Source organism: Rattus norvegicus, chromosome 2, assembly GCF_021556685.1.
Source record: "Rattus norvegicus strain SHRSP/BbbUtx chromosome 2, alternate assembly SHRSP_T2T, whole genome shotgun sequence".
NCBI lineage: Eukaryota > Metazoa > Chordata > Mammalia > Rodentia > Muridae > Rattus > Rattus norvegicus.
The window spans coordinates 251043850-251066753 of record NC_141535.1 but is presented as its reverse complement, the minus strand read 5'-3'; the positions used below and the strand labels follow the sequence as shown (position 1 = coordinate 251066753).

The 22904-nt window shown below is 39.8% G+C and overlaps 1 long non-coding RNA gene across 2 annotated transcripts in view; it reads left to right on the top strand.

The window, feature by feature from the left end:
- Positions 1-19267, top strand: part of LOC102556878 (uncharacterized) — a 78588-nt gene extending 59321 nt beyond the window's left edge. For both annotated transcript variants that reach the window (XR_015672796.1, XR_015672797.1), the window contains 2 exons: positions 13751-13833; positions 17724-19267. This is a non-coding gene — a long non-coding RNA (uncharacterized LOC102556878). The remainder of the gene's footprint in view (positions 1-13750; positions 13834-17723) is intronic.
- The last annotated feature ends 3637 nt before the right edge of the window (positions 19268-22904 follow it).

Sequence of the window (22904 nt, the reverse complement as noted above, 5' to 3'; positions counted from 1 at the left end):
GAAAAGAAAAGCTATAAAGTTAAGCATCTCATAGGAGCTGCTGAAACTAGTTCATGTGAAAGATTCTTCTCTGTATGCATAAATTTTTTGCAGCCTACTTTTTTTTTATTATTAACTTGAGTGTTTCTTATTTACATTTCGAGTGTTATTCCCTTTCCCAGTTTCCGGGCAAACATCCCCCTAGTCCCTCCCCCTCCCCTTCTTCATGGGTGTTCCCCTCCCCATCCTCCCCCCATTGCCGCCCTCCCCCCAACAAGAACATTCACTGGAGGTTCAGTCTTAGCAGGACCAAGGGCTTCCCCTTCCATTGGTGATCTTACTAGGCTATTCATTGCTACCTATGAGGTCAGAGTCCAGGGTCAGTCCATGTATAGTCCTTAGGTAGTGGCTTAGTCCCTGGAAGCTCTGGTTGGTTGGAATTGTTGTACATATGGGGTCTCGAGCTCCTTCAAGCTCTTCCAGTTCTTTCTCTGATTCCTTCAACGGGGGTCCCGTTCTCAGTTCAGTGGTTTGCTGCTGGCATTCGCCTCTGTATTTGCTGTATTCTTGCAGCCTACTTTTAATAAGGGTTTAACCTCTCCTCTAGCCCACCACCCAGCAGGGGTAGTGGAAGAGAAAGTTATTAGGATATGAAGGAAGCAGACTTGTTCAGTTCTCTGGGGTGAGCTCTATCTTCTTTCTCAACAGTTCATTTTGATAGCAAAAATCAAATACGACTCAGCAATTACAGATCAATCCTCTAGGCAGGCAGATATCACACAAACCAGTAGCTACAATCCAGTACTTTTGGTAGGCAGACACCAGGCATGAACCAGCAGCTATAGTTCAATCCTGAAGAAACTGAAAAGCTCCCCAAACAGTCTGAGTGAGGCGATGGAGCAGCAAGCTACCACAGGAAACTTAGGAGCAGTTCTTTAAGCTCAACAATGCTGTTCAAGGCAGACTCATTCTTGTGTGTTGTTAGTGAAGAATACTGAGGAGGAAGAGGAGGAGGAAGAGGAGGAGGAGGAGGAGGAGGAGGAGGAGGAGGAGGAGGAGGAGGAAACCAAACCAGTCAAGGAGAAAATAAAGAAATTTAAGACTTCTTAGAATTTAGTGAAAATGAAGGCACAACATACCCAAACTTATGGGACACAATGAAAGCAGTGCTAAGATGAAAACTCATATCTCCGAGTGCCTTCAAAAAGAAACTGGAGAGAGCACACATTAGCAACTTGACAGCATACCTAAAAGCTCTAGAACAAAAAGAAGCAAATACATCTAAGAGGAGTAGACAGCAGGAAATAATCAAACTCAGGGCTGAAATCAACCAAGTAGAGACAAAAAGAACTATATGAAGAATCAACAAAACCAGGAGCTTGTTCTTTGAGAAAATCAACAAGATAGATAAACCCTTAGCCAGAGTAACCAGAGGGCACAGAGAGTGTATCCAAATTAACAAAATCAGAAATGAAAAGGGAGACATAACAACAGAATCTGAGGAAATTAAAAAAATCATATTCAACAAAATTAGAAAATCTGGATGGAATGGATAATTTTCTAGACAGATACCAGGTACCAAAGTTAAATCAGGATCAGTTCAAAACAGTCCCATAAATCCTAAAGAAATAGAAGCAGCTATTAAAAGTCCCTTAACTAAGAAAAGCCCAAGATCAGGTGGGTTTTGTCTAGAATTCTATCAAACCTTCATAGAAGACTTAATACCAATACTTTCCAAACTATTTCACAGAAGTAGAAACAGAAGGAACACTACTCGATTCTTTCTATGGAGCCACAATTATGCTTATACCTAAATCACACAAAGACCCATCAAAGAAAGAGAACTTCAGACCAATTTTCCTTATAAATATTGATGCAAAAATACTCAATAAAATTCTTGTAAACCAAATCCAAGAACACATCAAAATGATCATCCATGATCAAGTAGGCTTCATTCCAGGGATGCAGGAATGCTTCAATATATGGAAATCCATCAATGTAATCCATTATGTAAACAAACTTAAAAAAGTAAAACCAAACCAAACTAAAACAAAAAAAACCTCACACGATCATCTCATTAGATGCTGAGAAAGCATTTGACAAAATTCAATACCCCTTCATGTTAAAAGTCTTGGAAAGATCAAGAATTCAAGGCCCTTACCTAAATATAGTAAAAGCAATATATAGCAAACAAATAGCCAACATCAAACTAAATGGAGAGAAACTTGAAGCAACCCCACTAAAATCAGAGACTAGACAAGGCTGCCCACTCTCTTTACATACTCAATATCGTACTTGGAGTCCTAGCCAGAGCAATCAGACAACAAAAGGAGGTCAAAGGGATACAAATTGGAAGGGAAGAAGTCAAAATATCACTATTTGCAGATGATATGCTAGTATACTTCAGTGACCCCAAAAGTTCCACCAGAGAACTCTTACAGCTGATAAACAACTTCAGCAAAGTGACTGGATATAAAATTAACTCAAACAAATCAGTAGCCTTCCTCTACTCAAAGGATAAACAGACTGAGAAAGAAATTAGGGAAGTGACACACTTCACAATGGTCGCAAATAATATAAAATATCTCAGTGTGACCAATTAAGCACATGAAAGATGTGTATGACAAGAACTTCAAGTCTGAAGAAAGAAATTGAGGAAGATCTCAGAAGATGGAAAGATCTCCCGTGGTCATGGATTGGCAAGATTAATACAGTAAAAATAGCCATTTTGCCAAAGGCATTCTACAGATTCAATGCAATCCCCATCAAAATTCAAAATAATTATTCATAGATTTAGAAAGAACAATTTTCAAATTCATCTGGAATACCAAAAAACCCAGCGAAATTATCCTCAACAATAAAAGGACTTCTGGGGGAATCACCATCCCAGACCTCAAGCAGTGTTAAAAAGCAATAGTGATAAAAACTGTATGGTATTGGTACAGAGACAGGGTACAGAGACAGACAGGTAGATCAATGGAATAGAATTGAAGACCCAGAAATGAACCCACACACCTATGGTCACTTGATCTTTGACAAAAATGCTAAAATCATCCAGTGGAAAAAAAGCATTTCGACAAATGGTGCTGGTTCAACTGGAGGTCAACATGTAGAGGAATGCAGATCAAACCATTCTTATCACCCTGTACAAAGTTTAAGTCCAAGTGGATATAGGACCTCCACATCAAACCAAATACTCTCAAAATAATAGAAGAAAATATGGGGAAGAGTCTCGAATACATGGGCACTGGGCTTAGGCTCTAAGATCAAGAATTGACAAATGGGACCTCATAAAATTGCGAAGCTTCTGTAAGGCAAAGGACACTGTCATTAGGACAAAATGGCAACCAACTGATTGGGAAAAGATCTTTACGAATCCTACATCTGACAGAAGGCTAATATCTAATATATACAAAGAAGTTAGACTCCACAGAGTCAAATAACCCTATTAATATGGGGTACAGAGCTAAACAAAGAATTCTCAGCTGAGGAATATCAAATGGCCGAAAAGCACCTAAAGAAATGTTCAACAACCTTAGTCATCAGGGAAACACAAGTCAAAACAACCCTCAGATTCCACCTCACACCAGTGAGAATGGCTAAGATAAAAAACTCTGATGACAGCAGATGCTGGTGAGGATGTGGAGAAAGAGGAACATTCCTCTATTGTTGGTGGGATTGCAAGCTGGTACAACCACTCTGGAAATCAGTCTGGAGGTTCCTCAGAAAATTGGATATTGCACTACCTGAGGACCCAGCTATACCACTCCTGGGTATATACACAAATGATGCTCCAACATATAATAAAGACACCTGCTTCACTATGTTCGTAGCAGTCTGATTTATAATAGCCAGAAGCTGGAAAGAACCCAGATGCCCTTCAACAGAGGAATGGATACAGAAAAATGTGGTACATCTACACATGGAATATTACTCAGCTATCAAAAACAATGACTTCATGAAATTCATAGGCAAATGGATGGAACTAGAAAATGTCATCCTGAGTGAGCTAACCCGATCACAAATAAACACACATTGTATGCCCTCACTGTTAAGTGGATATTAGGCCAAAAGCTCGAATTACCCAAGATACAATCCACAGACCACATGAAGCTCAACAAGAAGGACGACTAAAGTGTCAATGCTTCAGTCCTTCTTAAAAGGGGGAATAAAAATATTCATAGGAGGGGATATGGAGACAAAGTATGGAGCAGAGACTGAAGGAACAGCCATTCAGAGTCAGTCCTATGTGGGGATCCAGTCCATACATATATATTTGTGTGTGTGTATACAGACACACACACACACACACACACACACACACACACACACACACACACACACACACACACACACACACACACACACACAGCCACCAAACCTAGACGATATTGATGAAGTCAAGAAGTGCATACTGACAGGAGTCTGATATAGCTGGCTCCTGAGAGGCTCAACCAGAGCATGACAAATACAGAAGCAAATGCTAGCAGCAAACCATTGAACTGAGAATGTGGTCCCCATTGGAGGAGTTAGAGAAAGGGTTGAAGGAGATGAAGGGGCTTGCCACTCCATAAGAACAACAATACCAACCAACCAGAGCTCCCAGGGAGTAAACCACTACTCAAAGATTACACATGGACTCATGACTCCAGCTGCATATGCAGCAGAGAATGGCCTGGTTGGGTGGAGCAGCCCTTGGTCCTGCTAATGCTGGACCTCCCAGTGTAGGGGAATGTCAAGGCAGGAAGGGGGGGTCAATTGGGATGGGGAACATCTTTATAGAATAAGGGGCGGGGGGATGGGATAGGGGGGCTTATCGATTGGAAACCAGGAAAGGGAATAACATTTGAAATATAAAGAAAAAAACCAATTAAAAAATAAATATCTACTTTTGAAGTATCTTAAAAAACAAAACAAAACAAAAAGAGGCTATTGGTGAAGCCTAGTTGCACTGGAAAACCCCAGAGTATTGGAAATGCCAGTACTGTGGAATGATCATCAAGAACAACAGCGGCAATGGAGTGGATAAAAAAATGTGTAAACTATTTTTTCCTTCTCTTTGGGAAGAATGCTGATGTATTCGCTATTGTCCCCATTAGAGAATATATAATTCAAACCATATTCCTAGATTGTTTTTGAAAAGCATAGCACAGGAAAGGAACATCACCGTTACAGGAACAGAACTCTTATATTATTGACAAGAATCACAAAGAGTCTTAATTGACTTATCAAGATTGAATGACTGCTTGGAAAAATTTAAAAAAAAAGTTGAGATAATCTTATTTATTTTTAAGTTTAAGTTAAACTTAACTTTATTTTTATGTTTACGTGCTGCGTTTGCATGTACACCTACATGGCAGAAGATCCCTTTACAGATTCCTTTATAGATGGTTGTGATCCACCATGTGGTTGCTGGGAATTGAATTCAGGATCTCTGGAAGAACAGCTTAACCACTGAATCATCTTACCACCCCAGGATAGTGTTATTTTTATAATGGCGTTTAACTGCCCTCTCCTGAGTCTGGTATCTGTACTGTGGGATAAATTTCTGATCTTAAATGTATATTTTACCCATATGCAAATGCCGTCCCTTGTGTTTGGCTTTCCTGTAACAATTTATATTCTTGGTGGTCTTAACTAATGATTATTGCAAACACATTACATTTATATTTGATTAACATATCAGTTATTATTTCTACTTATAATGTTAAATACCTAGCATCTATTTACGCTATTTATCTCAAACCTGTTCCTTTGTAAGATGGGCAAACTCAGCTTGGTTGATGATGCAAACTTGTAGGTCTGTCACTAAGATGTTGGGGCAAAAAGACTGCAAGTTGGTGAGACTTTATGGATGTAGCTCATATCATTGCTAAATGCTGTATCCATGAAGTCTCACCAACTTGCTTGCCTAAACATGAGCTGAGTTCCAACAATAGGCATGCCAAAGTGGATGGGGAAAGATCATAAGACCTAAGCCCTTCACAAAGAACTAATGCTATAGTGCTGAGAATGAATGTCTTCTCCAAGAAGAACATCAGTTGGTAATCCAATACTAATTGATTAGCCCTGAAACATACATTCATTTGTGTGTGTATGTGAATAACATTATTCAGACTGAGCAGGTTATATTTAGAGTATGTATGTATGTATATCTATCTATATCTATCTATCTACATCTGTATCTATATATCTTTTAAATATATTTATTTACATTCTAAATATAGCATGTTATAACAATTAGTGAAGAAAGAGGCCAGGAATTTGAAAGAGAGCAAGTAGGAGTATATAGGACATGGAGGAATGAAAGAGAAGGTAGAAATAATATAATTACATTACAATCTTAAAAATAAAAGAAAATTTGAATCAAGAAAATTTGAGGTTATTCTATGCTCAAGCCCCAATCTCAAAAAACAAACCAACTTCCAAGAAGTGGAGGTGCATACCTTTAATCAAACTTGAGAGGCTGTGATACCTATGTTTAGTTGTCAACTTGTCTACATCTGAAATTAACTAAAATCTCCAAATGCAAAAGCACAACTTCGGAGAATTTTGCTGAATTTGAAGTGGAAAGATGCACTTATAATCTGAATTTTTGAGGTTAGAAGACAGACTTTTAATTTGGAACTTCTGAGATATGAATAAAAATTTTAATCTAGGTTATACCTTCTACTAGAGGTGAGGCCTCTAAGGGCATGGAAGAGGGAAGCTTTTGCTTTTAGTCTGTTTGCTTTGGCCTCACTAACAAGTCCATTCCTGCACTAGCATTAGAGTGTGCTTCTTTGAGATTCTGTATATATTAAAGATAAACATTGTGAACTGAGGAAGTATGGGATCCTTGGCCCTTCATAAGCAACTATTGTTGGATTAACTGGGCCATACCATATAAGTCATCTGTATATATACATGCACACACACACATACACACACACACATATATATATGGTTTATTACAATATATGTTAATATATACAATATATTCAATATGCATAAATGATATAGTATATATGCTAATGTATACTATATAGTATAGTTATGTTAGTAATATATATGGTAATATATATACTTATATATAAAACTCATTCTCTCTCTCACACACACACACACACACACACACACACACACACACACACATTTGTTCTATACATTCTTTTACTCTAGAGACCTGTAATAAACCCAGAGGCAGAGGCAAGCAAGAGGATGATCTCTGAGTTTGAGGCCAACCTGGTCTACAGATCAAATTTTAGGACAACCAGGGCTACACAGAGAAACTCTGTCTTGAAAATTCAAGCAACCAAGCAAGCAATAAAGCGAGCAAACAAACAAACAATGATTGAATGCAAGACATAAAAGCTAAAACAAAAGAAGAAGAGCTAAGAAAATACAAAGGTTTTTGTTTAAAGCCACATGTTTGGTAAATAGCAGCTAAGAACTGTTTCAGTGTCCTTTCAAGTATTACACAATTTTAAAATACTGTCTCTAATGCTATATTCATTATATTACTCATAGCTGTAAAAGACACTGGACAAGAACAATATAAGTGAGTAAGGGTTTATTTTGGCTTGCAGTTCCAGGTGATTTAGTTATCTAGACGTGGTCACAGGAGCTTGAGGGAGCTGATCACATCGCATCCACATTCAGGAAACAGAAGCTGAATGCTGGTGCTCAGCTTTCCCCCGCCTCTTCTAATAAGTTCACTACGTAGCCTACAGGACGGTGAAAATCACATTCAGGATAGGTCTTCCTATCCCAGTTAACCCAATCTAGAAGCTCTCTCAAAGATATGCTTAGAAGTTTGTTTCCTATGTTATTTTAGATTCTGTCAAGATGACAATATGAACTATCACAAATAGTGTTTTGCAAGATCCCAGTAAACACACTTATTAATGTTTTATATGCTATCTTGTCCTTCCTACATAGTAAATCTTTCTTTAGACCAGAGGCTCTGAACTGGGGCAATTTTGCCTCTGAGATCACTAGTCAGTGTTTGGAAACATTTTTGATTTTCTGGAAGGAAAGTGCTACTGGCATCTAATGGTAGAGGCCAGAGGAATTGCTAAGAAGCTCATAGTGCACAGAACAAAGCTGTTCAAATGTGCTGACGTTGAACAATCATGATTTAGACTAGAGCCTATTGATTTATAAGAAGTTAAGAGAATATCTAGAAGTATACCAACTTGCTTTTTACCAAGTTGGTATTTTTCTTTTCTTTTAAGTAAAATAGAGAAACACTTTGATGCTGCAAAACCAGATACACAAATTTTGCTTTTTTTAGTATCTGGGGTTCTTATTTGTACTGAGAGGTAATAGCCAAGTTAAAATCACACTCTTCAGGTAGGATAAAGAAAATTCTACTCATTATATATTCATGTTTATCATGGCATTCTTTACTTAAGAGATTTTGTTTGGATCGTTAACTAAAACAACGAATTTCCCTGAAACAACACTGATTAAATCTCAAAATCAAGACATCATAGAAAGTAGTCCTTGATGTTCTTTCAAATATGAGCAGCTGAAAAGTCAGTTTCAACATGGCAAATAGAGAATGGCACATTTTACTAAGAAGCCAGAGTAGTTATCTTCACTAAGTATTTTCCTCCAAAAAAGGGGTGGAGGGTGGAAGAAGGAGAAAACAAAAAGCCATATCCAAAGAAACCAACAGGTTAGGTCATTAACTTTGTCAGTGACCTCGTTTACATGGCATGTACTTCACCTTCCTTAGGGAAGCATTAGAAACACAGAGCCTCACTGTTAACATAGATAAAATTGACCTCTGTGTCTTAGTTGATGCTTAACTTGGTACCTGTGCAACTTTGCTGTTTAACTCCCCTGTATCCCATGTATATGCTATGTTCATGGTTACAGATTTAGAGAGGTTTTTTTTTTTCAGAATTATATTCGTGCAGTGTAAAAGTTGTTTTTCACGGTTTGACTCATTTTCTTCCTTCCTTGCCTGGATAGTTGCTTAATGTTACAAGGGTTTCCTAACCTGAAACTGCTACCTCCAATAACCAAGTAAGACTTCCAATGGAGGATGGGGACACTAAGTCAGACATAAAACTGTTCATCTGAAATTTCTTCGGCCTACAAGATGTGCAGGGATGAAGATGAAGCAGAAATTGAGGGAATGAACAGCCAATGACTGATCCAACTTGAGACCCATGGCATGAGAGAGCCTGCCCCAACATTCATTATTAATGATATTCTTCTGAACTTGCAGACAGAAAGCTAGCATAATTGTCCTCTAAGAGGCTTCACCCAGCAGCTGATGGAAACAGATGTAGAAACCCACAGATAAACATTAGGTGAAACTTGGGTAACCTTGTGGAAGAGGGGGAGGAAGGATTGGAAAAGTCAGAGGGATCAAGGATACCACAAGAAAACCTACAGAATTAACTAACCTGGGCCTATAGGGGTTGACAGAGAGTAAACCACCAAACAGAGAGTATGCATGGGTCAGACGTAGGCTCTTAAACATATGTAACAAATGTGCAGTCTGGTCTTCATACATGACTGCTAACAACTAGAGCAGAGATTGTCTCTGACCTTGTTGCCTGCCTTTACCCTGTCTGAGCTTCCTTTTCTAGATGCAATAGAAGAATATGCACTTAGTTCTATTGCAACTTGATATGCCAAAGTAGGTTAATATCAATGAGAGGCCTCCCCTTCTCTGAGGAGAAAGGGATGGGGGATAGTAGAGAGGGACTAGTAGGAGAGGATTGAGGGGAATCTGTGATTGTAATGTAAAGTAAATAAATTAATTTTTAAAAAGCCCAACAACTAGGTTTCCTAATGTGCTGGCTAGTTTTAAGTCAATTTGGCACAAGATAGAGTTATTTTGAAAGAGGAAATCACAGTTGAGAAAAATACACTTATCAGATTGTCATGTGGGCAAGACTGTGGTGCATTTTTTAAACTATTGATTAATGTGGGTGGGTCCCAATCATTATGGTGGTCCTAGGGTGTATAAGAAACCAGGCAGAGCAAGTCATGGGGAGAAAGCCACCAGAGAGGTTTTTACAGAGTGACTTTTACTTTAGTTTCTGTCTCCAGGTTCATATCTTGATTTCCCTGGGTGATGTTTTCTTTCCAAGTTGCTTTTGGTCAAATGTATTAAAATTACAAAAATGTAAAACCAAACTAAGACATTTAGTCTGGCTTCTCCTCACTTTGCTCTCTGCTTTGTTAACCTTTTCTAATGTGGAAACTTGAGTACTACTCGACCTATTTGAGTTATGGCTCCTAATTCTCCTGTGTCCAAGTCCTCACAAACATTGCTTCATCAACTGACATTTGCTCTTCCCTAAAAATTCAGTTGAGATGCTAGCCATATTAAATAAAAAGCCATACATTTTAAAATCTGTATCATATTATTTACCTTAATATATTGTTTAAACAAAACTACCCTTTTTGAATAGTCATAGCATACATGTAAAATGATTTAGAATAGAACATTGGAACACTGCCATTTCTGTCAGCTGTGCCTCTTAAGCCAGTTTCATTAGGCCTGATAACTTTACCACAGAGTGATGGGGGAAACTTTACCACTCTAAAACTCTTAAAATATTAATATTTATGGTCTTGGATTTTTTTTAATTACTCTGAAGGAACCATGGAAAGGAAGACATGTAGACTTCTCTGATGTATATTTACTGGTAAGTGCACCATTGTGGTCCAGTTCCTCAGGAGCCCTGCATTCAGGGAAGTTCTGAGTTTCACTGTCACTTCTCTACTTGGCAAACAGAGGAAACTGAGGTCTTGTTATATCTCTGCTCAATAAAAGCCCCCAGCTAGGTCCAAACAAGTTCCCGGGTTGTATGTCATTCTACTGCTGTCTTCTCTCTCAGCTTCTTGTTCAGGCTCCTCTCTACTACCCTGTCCAGGCCATGTTTGTGTTTCTTTGCTCTGTAGTAAGTAACCACTCTGTCAGCTTTTGTTCTTTTACTTTTTCCATGACTTTACTGCTGAAAATTGAAGCAGCAGCTTGCTAATACTGTCAAGGAAGGGTTTGGGACTGGGAGGTAAAAGTCAAATAAAAGCCCTGGTCTTCAACTGGGATCAAACAAATTGTATATATTATAAATTCATGTTTGAATCCCAGCCTTTTGTTTTATTATCTTGTACACAAACAGAATATGATCACGTTTGACCAAAGAGCTCAGCGCCATCATGATTACATTTTTAAAATTTTGTATGATAGAGGCAAAATTTCTCTCTTTAATTAAGATTTCAGTTACATAGAGAAGCTCAGAGCCTTGGTAGCCTACCTCTGTAATTATCCAAATAGAGCAACAGGAAATTTCCAGGCAGGTATGGTTGTGATTTGCCTATCAATACCACTCAAGATAACCCATCTAATAGATCTATAAACCTCTTACTACTCAACACAGTTAGAATGTCTCAGTGTAAAACTGCCTCCTTTAAAATGAGGTGAATTTGATGATTAAAAGTATTATCAAACCATAACACGATGTGGGTCTGCATTTTGCCTCTTCTTTGGGGTGTGTGAACACTGCTCAGGCAGATGGGGGGTGGGGTGGTGGCAAAACACAGACTAAGATGGGGGCCCCAGCCCAGGTGAAAAAAAACAATGCAGCCTGGGATTGAAGCTGGATTCCCAAACTCCCGGGCATCTAGAAGCTGCTGGGAACTGTGAGGAGTCTGAATGGAGGGCTCCTGTTGGTGACAAGCTGGGGCAGGGGAAGCTGGAACCCAGCTTAACTCAGAGCACCATGAGGCCTTTTCTGGGAGACTTAGGCAGCAACTCTCTGTATGGCAAAAGCTTCACCCCAGGGTGGTTCTTAATGAGAGAGACAGTCCTTGTCCAAACTGTTTATTGGTAGTGGCAAACAAATGCATACAACTTATTCAAGATGGACCAGTTAAATACCTTTTGCAGGAAGAAATGTCTGAGGAAGGAAGCTTATTGGCTAAACCCTCCACCAGCCCTTCTGGATACCTCATTAGCATGTGCTTTGTGCTATGTGACTCATTGATGCTGGGAGTAGATCAGGAGGTCCAGAGTAGATGAAACACCTATTATCCTCAGATATGAGAATTTCCGGGGTTTCTGAATGCACTCAACTTTGATTTTTGGTCTGGTGACACGGTTCCACTTGCCCTACACCACAACAAGGGACCAGGGTGTGTGATAAGTTGAGTCTGCTTGTTCTGTTTTGACTATGAAATTCCATGGACTTAAATATTCCATTTGCAGTTAACAGCTTTTAAAATTACAGTAAACACATCTCACACTATCCTTTCCCCCATTCCCTACCACACAGTATTTTTTAGCATTAACTGGCTGTGCTTTAATACTAATAGAAATAGTAGCACAGTGCTGGTAGTTACCACTGTGGATTGCACAATACATGTCAGGCTTCCTCTGACTGAACATGCAGTCACTCAATTATTAATACTGGAAAAAAGAAAGGTTTTGGACTTCTGACTTTCCTTTGGATTTGGGAATAAGTGCATGTACATAGTACCCTGTGAATGCAAAATTCATTCATATATACAAGCTGAGGATAATTTTATAGAAGAGTTTAAAATAATTTTGTGCATGAAATGAAGTTTCATGGTGTAGGATTTCTACTTGTGGCATCATGCTCAAAAAGTTACAGATTTTGGAGCATTTCAAGTTTCAGAATTTTAGATTGAATATGTTATACCTGTTTGTTGCAATCCATTTCACCGAGTAGGAAACTGAGGCTCAGTACAATGACACTGACACCCAGAATACAGCAGCGTAGCAGAGTCATACTTTAAATGCCACCTTCCTTTCTCCAAATCCTCTGCTCCATGCATTAATATCCAACACAGAGATGACTACCTCACCTTGGCTCAGTCTAGGTCCTGCTCATTTTTTTCACTAAAGGAGCTTTAATTGCAGTGAACTGGGGTGAGTGGAACATAAAGTAGAGTATGGTGAATGTCTGAAACATACAGTAGAACAAAACATGTTTCTACCATCATGAAGACTGTTGAGCAGGATAAACAGAAAACGGTATTATACAGTGTTAAGAAGGTGTTTTCACAGAAGAGGGCTTCAAAATCCTCTTAAGTGAATATACAAAGGCAATGCAGCAGGGTAAGTAGTCCTTTGGGTTGCATATTCTGTTAGGAAATGGCATGTGTGAAAACATGGACGACTGTGAACTTACTATGTTGGTCAGACTAGAGAAGGAAACCAAGCAAGGCCCATCAGAGGAAGCTGGAGAGACAGTTTCCTACTGGATTCTGAGCAGCTGTTTGAATCATGGTGAATGGCTTATAATGTATAATGAGTGGGAGGAGAAACAGCTACTGAATTGTTAGAGAAATGGCATAGTCAGAAAAGCTTTAAGGGGTGTTCTTACATTTGACAGTAGTGATAAAAGATAGCAAAATAGAGTAGAACACTTGAATATGAAAATGGGAGATTATAGGCAGGGCTCCAGAGAGCTGTAAGGAAGGCTGCTGGTAAGGAAAGTGAAAAAAAGAAGTAAGAGGTTCACAAAACTAAAGCAGATTCTTTTGTTTGATCCTCTGACATTCACCTTAATTCCTGTGGCATGTTCTATAAGGGGGTGGGGCGGGGGGTGGGGAGACAAGGCCAAGATATGGAATGAATCACAAACAATCATTTCTGAGAAAGAATTGTCTGAAGTATCTCAGTGAGATAAAAAATGAATTGAGAATTTTAGCTTTTCCTTTCAGTTTAGTCTATGTTCCTCTTTTCTCTAATCTTTTATTTTTCTTCTATCTTCTTTTTATTTTTCTTTGCTTCCAGGATTTAGCAAGCCATAAACCAGGGTGAAGATCTCAGGAAGGGAGAGCTAAACATCGAGTAGTGGAGGAAGTTACACTTAGAAGGTAAGCCTTTAGAAAAGAACTGCCTGACACATTCCATGCAGGGGAGGGGTAGATTCAGAGAAGCTCAGCTTGATTCCTGGAATATTTCTTCAAAGTCTAGGAACTATTTTAGGATAGAAAGCACAGAAAAACAAAACAATGCAAAAATCAACTTTTTACCTCCTTTCCGCTCACTTAAATATAGAATGATTCATAAGATTTCGTGTATGTGTGTGTATCCCTACACATAGAACACAGAACACGAATCTATGAATCTGAACAGCTGGATAACTTCTGAATTAACTTAATTTGGAGACTATTTATCTGACAGGAGCATCAGGTCCCCAAAGTAGAAAGGTTAGTTTTACAAACCTGCCCCCACTTTAGACCTCTGTTCCAGGGATGGGCTAAGGAATAGATTGGCTATAAATTGGATGTTCCTAACATGCCCATAATTGAGTTTTCTTAGCTAGAGCTGGTCAATGATCTCAAGGAAACACCACTTACATTTTACCCATATTTTACAGATGGGACAGTTAGTGGGATAAAGGTTCGATGGAAACCTGAGCTTCTGTCAGAACTGGGAGGAGCCACTTGCCTACATTGTGCATGTTGGGAGGAGCTACTTGCTCACTATGAGCATTCATTTCTGCTTACTTGCCTGGAGACTCTCCTAAACTCAGTTCTCCCCAGTTTGTGGGGGTGATTGATAGGCATGATTGATGAAAGCATGGGACATTGATTCACTTCCTCAGGAGGTGGACATTTGACTGTGATCTCAACCCTCTAAGCACACAGTTGTCTGCCCTGGAAATTAACCCCCATCCCTTGATTCTCTTGTGACTTCCCAAAATTCATCTTATTAACATAAACTGAGGTGTGATTTGAAAGGGATTGTTATAAACAACAAAATGGCTGTCTTTTTCTTCATTGCTCTGGAGCTGTTGTGGAGCTATTTGGGAAACTAAGGACAAAGAGCCACATAAAAAGTGACAAGGAAATAAGACTTGTGCACCAGATTTTGGGAAAATACAAATATATTTATACAAATATAATATATACTATAATGTCTAAAATAGCATCTACTTGATTCCTATGATATGTGACTATTAGTTTGAAGCCAGGCATGTTTAAATTGCTCTAATGCTAATGGAATTTTGTGTATAACAGCTCAAAGAAGATTCTCAAATTATGCAATCCCTATTACTAAGAGTGGCCTTCTGAGCAAAACAAGACAACAATAACAACAAAATGGCATAAAAGTTCACATCCACTTTCCATTATAAATTACCATTTTCTTAAAAATGGTGTTGATAACAGGCAATTATAATTTAAGTAGTGAATCTTCAAATAATGGTAGTTACTGCCAATTATTTTTAGAATAATATAAAATCTCTGGGTTCATAGTAACACTTTTTCCCTATTCAGGAGCCACCATGCTTGGAAATGTGTTATTCATGATTTAATTATTCTATAGATGCTTCATTCATATGCATGCAATATATCTGGCAGCATTGCATTTTAATGAAGATGCTGAGCGGCATGAGGCTGTAATTTCTATCACAGAAACCTGTCAAGACTGAACAATAAGAGCTTCTGAAAAGGACTAGGATACAGCCTAGTCAGAAAGAAAATTAAAAACCCATTTGAATGTTTTAATTATAATCATTAGAGAGATTTTTGAAAGCCTTTAGTGCATCTACAGAGCCCACAGTTTAGGAACTGCCTTTCTGCTGGAGAAAAATGATTCTGAGGAAAGGGGCTATTGTCAAGATTATGTGGGGTGAGGAGCCCTCTGGGAGCAGATCAGGCTTTCTTTTTTTGAAGGAGTTCTGAGGCTGAAATTACCAATTGTATTAATCTTGGAACAGATATGTATATATGAGGTTTAGAATTTTAGCATAGGGCTGCCATTCTTGATCTGACAGAAAGTTCAACTTGACTAGATCCAATTTTCTATTTTCTTTTCTTAATTGCAGGAATTACCATAATTTTATTATGGAATCTTGCTTGCCTTGTCAGGAAAACAGAAATATCAGAAAATTAACAAAATTGTCAAGAGCACAAGAAATTAGACAAATAGACTGCTTAGTGGACCAAGATCTCTTGTCATGTTCAAGTGTTTAGGAAAAATAATGCTGCTGTAGTTAGAAATCAGCAGACTTGGAGGTACTGGCAGACACTTCCCTTTCTAACAGTAAGCTTTGCATCCACCTTCTATATCTCTGGTAACACACTAAATTTGAAAGTGAAAAACAGTGACAGGTAAAGGTGGCTGAATTGTCACAATTATTTTTTAAAATTTAAAATATCATATAAAAGCATAGTGCAGATTAGAAAAGAGGGAGCAAGGTAGAAGTAGAGGGTTTTGTTGAAGCCTTTTACCAGGAAAGACTACTTCCTGGTAAAGCATGCCCATTTTAACCAACCCATCAGGCAAAATATTTCCACTAGTAAAATGGTGACTTCCTCAGTAACTTTTTGCATTGCTTTGAAGAGACACTGTGATCAAGGCAACTCACAAAAGAAAACATTTGAGGATTTGCTTATAGTTAGTCCATTTCATCACAGCAGAAAGTAGGGTGTCAGGCAAGCATGACCTGGAATGGTATCCAAGAGCTTACATCGGATCCACAAGCAGGAGGTAGAGAGAGAAGAGAGACAGAGGGTAGTGTTGGGGACCGGGACTGGACTGCCGGACTAGGCACTCTTCCCTGAGCAGATTCCTGAGAAAGGCTTGACCTTTTCAAAGAAAGAACAAGTCCCTGGAAGACTGTTCCCTCTTTGTCTAAGGAGGATATCTTGCAGTTTAATGATTCACCTTATGTCCTTGGGCACTTCCCAGTACTCCCCGCGCCCCCCCCCCCAAGCTTAAATTCCTGCTTCAGAGCTTTAAATGCTGTACATTCCTCTCAATAAATAGACCTTGAGAAGGACACTGCTTTGTCTCTTTCTCGCCCGTTCTCCCGCAGGAATGGGTCCCCCTCGACCCCCACAAATAACTGGGTCCCCACTGGCAGGGGCAAGTGGTGCCCACTTGGCCCAGGGCACCTTCTCTATGCCCCTTAAACTTGTCCAAAAAGCACATGAGTTACAGCACCTTAATGCACAAACCCTTATGATTAAATATAAGATCACTGGTGAACAGGCTCGCCATAGTCCGTAATTGCAAAGGCTGCATGACCCTACTGCCTGACCCCCACTTAGGGGTCAACCCCCGTGGGCTGGTTCCTGGAGAGCTCTGGCAAATGGATGTCACCCATCTTCCCTCCTTTGGTAAATTAAAATATATTCATGTCACTATTGATACCCTTAGCAGCTTTATCTATGCATCCCTGCAGACAGGGGAGGCCACCAAACATGTTATAAGTCATTTTCTGGCTTGCCTCACAGTTTTACCTCAACCTAATATTGTTAAAACAGATAATGGACCTAGATATAGTAGCTCTAATTTTAAAGACTTTTGTTCTCAACTCGGAATTAAACATGTCTCGGGCAATCCTTATAATCCTCAGGGACAGGGTATAGTTGAAAGAGCTCACCAAACCCTTAAAAATATGATCCATAAATTACAGTCAAATGGGGGAATATTATTCCCCCTCCCTGGTAATCACAAAAATTTATAAATCATGCACTCTTTGTCCTTAGCTACATGGACAAGGATGGAAAAACTTCAGCAGACCGCCTGTGGCACCCCCATAATTCTTATCATTATGCACCAGTCCTATGGAAGGACCCATTAACATCCCAATGATATGGCCCTGATCCGGTCCTCATTTGGGGACATGGATCAGCCTGCATTTATGATTCAAAGACTGGGGGCGCCCGTTGGCTACCCGAGCGCCTTGTTAAGGCCTTTAACCCACCCAGGGGACAACCCTGAGGGAAAGTCTAACTATGCTTAATTACAGATCATGCTGACCATGTTCCCCTTCATCTGGATCCCTGGAAGCATCATCACATCTGCCCTTGCTACATCGCCTCACCAGATCTTCAACTATACCTGGGTGATTCTTAATGGCACCGGAGATGTGGTGTCTGACAACTCCACCACCGCTGCACGAATTCCCTGCCCCATTCTTGAGTTCCTGCAGTTCTGGGAAAGAGGCACCTCCACTCGTACAAAGAGAGAACCCATCACTGCCGGGACTCTTGCAATACTCCTAGGCCTGTCAGCTGTGGGGACAGGAACTGGGGTTGCCTCCCTGATCACCTCCCAACAGAGTTATCATCAGCTCAGTGCCGCCATAGACAGGGACATCAGTGAGCTTCAACAAGGAATAACCTATCTTAAAGATTCAGTCGCTTCCTTGGCTGAGGTTGTTCTACAAAATAGAAGGGGATTAGATCTTCTCTTTCTCCAACAGGGAGGGCTCTGTGCGGCCCTCAAGGAGGAGTGTTGCTTTTATGCTGATAAGACAGGATTAGTAGAAAACAGCCCACAAAAAGTTAGAGAAAGTCTACAAAAGAGACAAAGAGAAAGAGAAAAGAGTGAAGTCTGGTATAAAAATTGGTTTTCTGCCTCTCCCCTGCTCACCACTCTTCTACCCAGTATCCTGGGTCCCTTTATAGGACTCCTGCTACTTGTTTCCTTTGGTACATGGGTGCTTAGAAAGTTAACTGATTTTATCAAGGCCCAGGTGGATTCGGCTACCAAGCAGGTCTCAGTCCATTACCACTGCCTCCATTGTGAGGAGGCTGAGACCCCTTGGGTCGCCCGTGGCTGGCCTCAACTTCTCTACCCTAAATACAGCCTATAACTCAGGTTGGAAAATCAGTCGCTGGTGGAAGCGTCAGTGACGGGAATATTATGGTGCCACATACCAGGTGCACACCTCACCTCTGTGAAGTAACCCTACGACGGGATTAGCACGGGTCCATGATCTGGGTTGCCCACTCTCACAAAACACACACGTATAGCCCAGAATGGTGTGTTAAAGCGGAAGATTGTTCCTAGCCATTGGGGTGCAGTCCTAACCACAAGAGTGGCTCGCCATAGCCGAGCTGGGCACTCTGTGAAGGCATGTCTGATCTATCTCAGACCACTACTTCCACCCTGGTGGAAATCATGAAACCTAAGTGAGAGTGCCAGACGTGGGGGCAACCTGTCTAGCCTAAGACATGGGGCTTCACCGACCAGGTGCTGGTTGTGAATGCACACCATATAGACAGACCTTCCTGCCACTGATAGTTAAGGAAAGGTGGAGATGTTGGGGACCGGGACTGGACTGCCGGACTAGGCACCCTGCCCTGAGCAGATTCCTGAGAAGGACTTGACCTTTTCAAAGAAAGAACATGTCCCTGGAAGACGGTTGCCTCTTTGTCTAAGGAGTTTAATGATTCACATTATGTCCTTGGGCACTTCCTAGTACTCCCCATGCCCTAAGCTTAAATTCCTGCTTCAGAGCTTTAAATGCTGTACATTCCTCTCAATAAACAGACCTTGACAAGGACACTGCTTGGTCTCGCTCCTCTTTCTCGCCCGTTCTCCTAAAGGTATGGGTCCCCCTCGACCCCCACAAATAACTGGGTCCCTGCTGGTGGGAGCAGGGTAGGGCTGGGAGAATAGGCTTTTGGAGTCTCAAAACCCATCCCCTGTGATATAATTCCTCCAAACAAGGCCATACCTTCTAAACATCCCCAATAGTCCAACAACTTCAAACCAGACATTCAAATACATGAGCTTATGGGGACCATCATCATTCAAATTATTACAGTGACCCCACTTACTGATTGTATTTAAAGGTTGCTTTCCAGAAAGAATTCTGTACTGGGTATGTAGCCAGGGGTGCCATGGGTTTGGGGAGAGGATGGAACTTATTACTAATATTGAACTAAACAGATAGAAGGCCAAACTGCCTTCTAAATATTTATATTTACATCCTTAGACTAGAGCTACCATCTGGCTTGGCCAGATAATTTTCTAGCAGTGGATAATAGTTAATTCAGAGACTCTTTTTTTAAAAATTATTCTTCTCTCATAACTGTTCAAAATACTGAGAATAAATGACCACTGAGCGCTCAACTCTAAAAGGGACATCTATCTCACCTCCTGCAAAACACAGGGAAAATGGACAGAAAAACAGACAGAAATATTCTAAGAGTGGAGGATGAGGAAGAGTCCTTCGAAACCCTGTCTTCTGGATCTGATAAGCCTGAGGCAATCATCACATATAATGTAACCTGTATACCTAGGGCTGATGTACCATTCTAGAAGAGGGGGCAGAAAGAGTTTAAGGGTTAGAGAACCAAGATGTCTGCTTTAAGATAATGTCTTTTATGTATAATAGGAAAGCACCCATGAAATCTCAACAATGTGATCACTTTAACAACATGTGAATAATGGCAACGCTAGTTGATATGTCAAAGTGGATAGGGAAAATTTCACAGGGTCCCCTCCTAGATAAAGTACTACAGAAAATTAATGGTTGCTGGGAAGTGGAGATCCAATTTTCTTCAAGGATGAGCCTCATGATAAATCTAGTCCCAAGTGGTCAGCTTTAAAAACAGCAACATCAGGATATATATTCAATAATAAGAAAGTCATGCATTTGAGAGGGACTAGAGAGGGCATGGGAGGAGTTGGAGGGGAAGTAGGAGGGTTAGAAATGGTGTGCATACAGCAAAAGTGTAAGAAATACACACACACACACACACACACACACACACACACACACACACACATATCAAAACAAAGTGATTCTTTGAAGGCATTTCTGGAATTGGCCTGACCCTAGGGACTCATTAAAAGCCCAAAGGCATAAAAAAGTGCAAATTTGAAAACTTTCCTTAAAAAATGTTTGTTTTCATTACATTTTTTGTTCATTTTGTGTGTATGTGGCCATAAGTGCCTGCTTTTGGAGTTATAAAAGATTTTGTTCTCTCTTTTTATCTCATTGGACTCAGGATTGAACTGAGATCATCATGCTTAGCAGAAAGCACCTTTACCTGCTAAACCGTTTCACATTCCCTGAAAGACTTTCCTTTGAGAAGAGGGCATCTTGCTTACACATGGCCTTTACCATATTTCAATTTAATATTTCAGAATTGGAATGGCTTCAAATAATGACAGAAGGGACGCATGTGAAAAATGTACATAGCATATGTGAGATGAAGGTCATTGGTACAATGAACTCCAAATGAGGTGTAGCTAGAGATTGGGTTGTTCATCCCTGGCAGTGGGCATCTTCCTGGATGATAGCACCGTTAAAGGAGATAATTTCAAGTGGGAACATCTCAGTTACAAGTAGAAAATACTCAAGCCTTTGTTAGAAGGTTTTCCAATATGCAGATCCTGTGTCACTAGATCCTGTGGCTTCAGCAGATGGCCTAGAGTTTCCTCTCACCTCTAACTGTAGAAAGTGGCTTTTTATTCATGGAAATAGGAGGTGGCTGTCAGGGGATACATGTGCCATGTTGTCCCCATTCCTACAGACCAGACAAGCCTCCCTGGTTTCAGAGAAAAGAACCTGTAGGAGCTATAAAATAGCTTAGTAAAACTAAGCATCCCAAAATCTGTTCTCATTTCTAATTTAGAATGCACAGACTTGTGTGGTGACTCATACCTTTGAAAAGCTCAGATTAAATAGGGGTGATCTCAACAGTGATTCACTGATGGAATCTGGAAAATGAGTCATCTCACTTATGGGCTTGTCCTTGGGAGTCACCAGGCTTAGAGGTCTTTAATACTATCTAAAGAGATTGCTGCTCTCAAGGAAAGAATGAGCCCTCCTGTGGTAGCATTTTGGTAACTACACATAGTCGTTCAAAACATTTTTTTTTTTAAAAAACAGCATCATTTTGTTTAATTCCTTTTATACTCATCTATAGTTTGAAAAATGCTTCTGTGTTGTGGTTCCTCTTGTTAATAAATTATGGAAAGAATGATGTATTTAGCACCAAAGTAGATATGCATTCAGTGAACAACAAATATGATTCCCTATTCTGTAATCTCTGGAACTATTTTATTTTTTCTCCCCAGAATCTGTTAGTAAGAACTAACAATTCCTTCGAAAATTAGATGGTTTTGAACTAACTTTATATAGAATTTAGAGAAAATAATTAAAAGTAAAGAGGGTTTATAATATAAAAGATCCCCAGATATCAATAATTAGTGTATCCCAGTAACAGTTCTATGTGGAAGTAAGATATATACCTATCCCCAAAAATGGTTGTGGTGATTCACCTGTGCAATTCAGCGTGCAGATAGAGGTGTAAGGATTTTAACTTTGAGGCTAATGGGGACTGCATAGCAAGTCAAAGCCAACCCTAGTACATAGTGAATACCCTGTTTCAGAACCAAACCGAACCAAACCAAACCAAACCAAACCAAACCAAACCAAACCAAACCAAACCAAACCAAACCAAACCAAATCAAACCAAAACCATGCAAAACCCTAAGGGATGGGTTGATAAGATGATTCAGTCAGTAAAGGCAATTGATGCTAAACCTGATGACTTGAATTTGATCTCTGAAACCTGCATGATTATTCCTAGATGTTTGACTTTCACACATGCCCTGTGGTATGCATCTGTATCCTTACTCACATATATAATAAATGTGAAAAGAAGGAAAGAAGGAAAAAAGGCTTAAGATATATCTCAGTGACAGAATGCTAACCTAGCTTACACTAAGCTCCAAGTTTGAGCACTAGCACTGAAAAACAACAAAACAAAACAAAAACAAAACCGAAAACAGTGCCCTAAAGATATATCTAAAAAAAGACTACGCCATTTGTCCAAATAAGTGTTTATTTTTGTACACAGCATTCTTGTGATGGTTAATCTTCATAGTCAACTGCCTATGTTTAAGATCACTTAGGAAATGCACCTCTGAAGAGAACTGTGAAGAAATGTTCAGAGACTGAAGAAGAAAGAACACTTTGAGTGTGGGCAGCATCATTCTATATATTGAAGTCCCTGAGTGAATAAAAAAGGCAAAGGCAAGCAGAGCAACAGCATTTCATCTATCTCTGCCTCTAGGTTGAGTGCACAGGGTGACAAACAGGCTCGCACATTAACCACATGTTCCTCACCATGACGGATTCTATTTTCTCAAGCCATGAGCCAAAATAAACTCCCTTTTAAGTGGC